The sequence below is a fragment of the Cupressus sempervirens genome, chromosome 11, assembly GCF_028749045.1.
Source record: "Cupressus sempervirens isolate cs-2001-9-10 chromosome 11, ASM2874904v1, whole genome shotgun sequence".
Lineage (NCBI taxonomy): Eukaryota > Viridiplantae > Streptophyta > Pinopsida > Cupressales > Cupressaceae > Cupressus > Cupressus sempervirens.
The window spans coordinates 274,180,545-274,186,309 of record NC_143128.1 but is presented as its reverse complement, the minus strand read 5'-3'; the positions used below and the strand labels follow the sequence as shown (position 1 = coordinate 274,186,309).

The following is a 5,765-nucleotide window of genomic DNA, read 5'->3' as shown; positions in this document are numbered from 1 at the left end:
AATTGAACTGTTGGATCTTTCTAATTTTGATATATGTCTTGCTAAAATAGTTTTCTATAGTTTCAATGGTTGGATTTTCCAAATAACATTTGGGATTAAAGTTATTAATGACTGAGTATGGGTCTAGAAAGTGGGACAAAAAAACTAATTTTTCTCTTTTGTTTTGGAACCTTGAAGTCTATGTGGGAGTTGATCAATTATGATCACTTGGGTGTTTTTTCCTCATAATGTAGATCCCGTTGACCATCTTCTAACCTTGTGCACTCTGATTTTTGGTTAGGTCTTTAGGGTATTTGCATCACTTAATTAGGTAAATCAATCTATTTTTGCTCATCCAATGCTTGCAATCATTCATAGATCATATTTTACAATGCTGGTTTGTTTACAATGTTTTCATTTAAGTGGACCATGGGAACTATTTTTTTGAAATAGATTTTCTTGTAAAGTCTTCTTCTCATTCAAATTTTCAACTTCTTTTTGAGGGTTTGATGTTTGGAAGGGTTAGTTCTTTGCAAGGGTCAATCTCACAAGGTCAGTAGCCACAAAACAAGAGTAAATATTTTGCCAAAGTTTCCTGGGACTTATCACTTGCTCCGAGTATGTTGCCCTATGGAAATGTTGTGTGATGCTCAGAAATGTCATCGATCTCTGTATCGATAATTAATACATGTTAGCATCATTTTGAAAGTTTTTTAAAAAATATTTTTAATTAGTTAGAATTTAATCATTTTTCCAATTAAGTTTATCATATTTCCTTGAAATGCCCTCACTTTGGTATATCTGGAAGCAGTGATGTCAAGTTGCACTTTATGAGCCACTCAAAATGAAACTGTAGAGATCCAAAACCTTGGCATGTTTTAGCAGCAGAAAATGCTACTTCAAAATCTATAGATGAGCTATTTAATTTAAGATGATTCTAGGCTCCCCTATGGGTCAACTAGTGATTTTGTTTAGTCTCTTCATGGCATATTTTTAGAATAAGGGAACATAGACTGTCTACAATTTTATCACTATATATGCTCTCTTTAGCCACTGCCAAATCTTAAAATATTTAGTCATTACAATTTATTCACTTGTTTCCTATCCAATTTGTTGTGGATGATTCCAGTAGGATGCATTGATGATATTCTATAGCTTGTTTAACAAGGAGACAAAAAATTTAATATATTCAATTCCTAAGCAGTGGTTGGCTTTTAATTTGCATATTCAATGTGCAATGAGTGTACTGAACCATGCTTGCTAATGAAATCTTGAAGCCAGTTGAGAGATGAATAACCCATGGTAAACCACTTATAATACTATGCCAATTGAAGATACTAAGTAGAAATTCATATAGATAATAATCACATTTAGATATCAATTTTCATTTTTCAACTAAGCCAAACAAGCCTAGCCTATTAAAGTGATGGACACACATAAAAATTTGCTGACAACATTGTCTAAGTGGATAATCTTGATCCTGTGAGACTTGAAGTTGAGCATAAACTATTATATAAGGCAATTCTAGAAGGAATAGTGCCACAATTATAAAATTATGACATTTTTTTGTATTAGTTCTATCTGCAATTGTTTTGTGGAATGGTGATTCTATTATTTTTCCATTTTTGGGGTTTACTATTCTTAGAGTTCTATTTGCCAATCTATTTTATTGTAAATATATGTTCAAGTGTATATAAATTTTTTTTGATGTTCTAGGCTTAGGGTGATTGTGAGTTGTGTAGAGGAGAAAGAGAACATGCTCATCTAAAGCTAATCTTTCTAGTTCTTACTTCATTGCAAGGTGCAATGGAATATAATAAACAATCTTTGGCTTATTTTGAAGAAAAGGGGGTGTCAGTAATCTTCCTTCTCAAATTCCTTGATCCACCTCTCTTCTCTATGAGAACAATCAGAGAGCCCACCACATTTTTGGACTGCACATCAACCATAGCCCTTAATACACTTTCCCCGCTTATGTTGCACAAGAAAAGCAATAAAGAAAATATATGATCTGCAAGGAACACATACAAAACCTGACCTTAATTTCCATATAAGCTTCATAACAAAGCAAGTCACTAATGAGCATTTAAAATAGGGGACATACTGCCTACCAAAGCACTTGCAAATCCCGTATCTAATGCTTTTATGATGTCCAAAGCTCCCAATTTGGCACAAGATGTGAGTATTCTTACAAATGTAAACTTGTCTAGTTTGGTGTCCTATGTCAACAAACTAAAAGTAGAGTTGGAGTGAGCAACACAGGGGGGAGTTGGGAGACAGTTGATCGCAGACATGTAAGACATGCCTTTCATCAAGTGTTTGGACATTGTGAATCAGAGCATCTGCCAGCATTGATCGGCAACAAAAATTTTGATGATAAATTTCTTGGATTGCAAGTTGCAGCATGAGGAAATTCTGGGGTCTCTTGCCCACAAGTGAAAGCCTATTGGCAAAAAGAATTAATGACTTGCAAGAATAATTGCAAAATCATGTCCTATGGAAGCACAGATGATTCATAGCCACAATACTATGGAGACATCAAAATTATGTAGCTTAATATGCTAAAATTAGATCCAAAGCTCCTAGGCTTGAGTATGGCAATAAAGGATATCATTTAAAAAATATATATATATTAGGGATAAGTTTGCTAGAGAGAATATTGAACTTGCTGCAGTTGAAGGGACCTTGACTGATGAGCCAAGTAAGTAAGAGTGCTTTTATTTCTCTCTATTAGTCCTTATTATCTTATGATGGCTGCAATAAGAATCAAATATGAATGTAGGTGGGATCTTGACCGATGACCCATGGGAGATTAAGATCACTTATAGTTAAATTTCTTCCCACAAGTCCTTATTATATTTTGATGGCTATAATAAGGAATGAAGGAAACTCTAAAGCTTATGTAAAGGTATTATCCTCAAAACCCTCTTGTGATTGATGTCGTGAATATTGAAAAAGATATTACAAATAAAAGGGATACCTTTAATCATTGGTAGTTATTGACTAAACATATATCATTCATGCAATTATCGCACGAATCTGGCAACTGAACAGAATCAAATGATAACCTAACAAATCAACTACATCCTATTCTCACACAAACATTCAACAAATTTCAATCTTGTATAAATGTTATCTTTCAAAGAGTAATGTAAAGCAACATGTAGAAATGCAGTACCTTGCAAACCTAACTCTGCCAAATTTCAAGCTCAATGGAAAGAATAAGCTTTAGCAAAATTTCCAGTGGTTACTGTAGTTTACACATGTGATGAATGTGGTCATAGGTTCATATGCACTTCTTGTTTGTAGCTAATAATAGGTACTCTTGCACTGGCCACATTTGTCACACTTAAATTGGTCAGTTGTAGCTTTAGGATTTTGACCTTGTTCACATTAAAAAAGAGCCTTATCTTTAATTTGTTTATTCTCAAGTTTTCTTTGATCACTAGCCATTTCTTCTACTATCATAATAATAAGTTTATCAGGGTTGATCTCCCCCAAAATCACTCTCTTTTGCAAGTCTCGATTACTTCCATCTTTAAGATTAAACATTATAGACCTATACTTGACCTTCTAAGATCCATTAAAATGCCCTAATTTTTCAAACATCATTGACTCAATAGAAACTTCAACCCATATTGGATCACATACATTCACTCTCTCCAAGTGCTCCCCCTCAACTTCTATATACACTTTGGAGAAAGCTTCTGCCAGAATATCATGCAACTTTTCACACTTTAAACCATTACTCTTTATCATACTTGTCAACTTAGGAGGGCTATTTAGTGATGGAGATTGCTTCTAATTTCCAATAGATTAACAAGAAGATAAAATGGCTCGTACAAAGGTTAGTAGAAACAAAGAAGATAGTGGATGAAGAAAGGGAGGGTACCATGCAAGGTACTTCTATGACATTGAATGGTGAGGCTCAAGGGTGAGACATCCTTAGAGATGAATAATGCAATTGTTGAGTTTCAAGGTAAATTACATTAAGATGCTTTTGTTGCAGTAGATATCTCAATGCAAGAGGATAAAGATGAGGTGGTCAGCCATGATGGGTAATTGAAGAGTGTTTTCTCTATTAGTATGGAGATGTTTTAGGTTGATGTGAAGGCATTAGGATACCTATGGATGATATAAATGTTATATTCACATAATTTTGCATCAGAGACACTAATGGTCCAAGAAAATATGCATTAATATAAGAAGTAGAACTCATTATTTGTAACCCTTGCCTAAGTCAAAGTTGAGGAGGATTTATTTATTGTTTGGAAGGTTGTTGATAAGTTAATATTTTGAAGTTTTTAAAAAATCAAGGGGAAGCCTAATATCCCTAGACTATCATTTGTAGCATGAAAATTATTAGAAAATAACCAATCATATGATGATTTTTTGGTTTTATGAACATACCTAACCCATTAGTGATATTTCTCGTATGATGTTATTATAGAGATTTTGTACATAACTTTTTCTTTTATTTAGAATCTGTATAAAGGGGACAATCTCAAGAAGAACATAGTAATATAAAATCTATATACGTTATTTATGGTATATATAATGGTGAATTAGGGTTGAGGCTTTTGACTTCAATGAAATCTGGATATGGTAATTTGAGACAAAGCTATTGTATTTTATAGAATCGAAAGTATAGAGGATTGTTTGGGGTATGGTTAGCTGAGGATTGAGCTAAGACTATCTTTCTTAACTCAAGAATTAAAATTTGTGATAGTTGAGCGGTTTTTGAATTAATGGAAGACAATTCCTATAAGTATAAATTTGAAGTATCAGTAAATGAAAAATGGATTTGGACATGATTTGAAGAACTTATTACCAAATTTTCCCAAATTCTTATTCTTGGGTTTTTCCAATCATGTATTAAAAGCATTAAATGAGAGTATTAGATACATGAGATTACAAAGATCGTTGTCTACCATTCAAGGAACAATTCCTATCATAGATTAAAATACTTAATTGTTAGTGGTTTGAAAGGATAGGTTTGAAAAGAAATCCTCATATATAATAGTGTATCTAACAATAATGCATGTCTTAGGATTTAGTAACATTGAATAAATAACTACCCTAAAATATTAGTTGACAGGAAGAATCTACTGTATAATGTAGGCATTGGGCTCTTATGCTAAAAAGCCCCCTTTCTTTTAATTATTACTAACACACATGAAGGAAAATGCCAATCATGTAATGTTGTTCAATAGAAATCATTTGGAGAATGTGAGTATAGAATGATTATAGGGTTTTTAACCTACATTCTTCCAATTACTTTTCTCATTTCATTTATAATAAGCAAGGTAGCTCACTCCCAATACTTGACTAAATCTACATGCAGATTATAAAAATAAGAGAGATTCAAGAGATGTCTTTCTCCAATAGTTTGTGATCTAGAAAATAATATTTGTGTGATGGATCAATCCAAAGGGGGCAATACAAAATATAACTAAAAAAAATTGTTTTTCCATAATAATTTGATAAGTTTAAAAAATATTGCCAATGGTGAACTTGATTTTAGGAAATTATGGGAGAATTTAATAGATTGCCATGAAAACATGAAAAATAGCATGTACCTGAAACCTTAATTACATCATTGAGATAGACCGTCTTTGGTAACTTGTAGCATGCATATCATGTTATATAATTGTTCTAATTATTGAATGCATAGACCCTGACCCTTGTCATCTATGCTCATTTTTCCTCTGTAAACTTGTTGAAGTGATAATTGCTCCTCCATCAAGTGCCTTTCTTTTATCTCCAGCATGTTTGCTTCCTATTAC

The 5,765-nt window shown here is 32.7% G+C and overlaps 1 pseudogene; it reads right to left on the bottom strand.

The window, feature by feature from the left end:
* Nucleotides 1–3,207: 3,207 nt before the first annotated feature.
* LOC149529176 (transcription elongation factor TFIIS pseudogene) lies at nt 3,208–3,792 on the bottom strand (annotated as a pseudogene).
* Nucleotides 3,793–5,765: the final 1,973 nt, after the last annotated feature.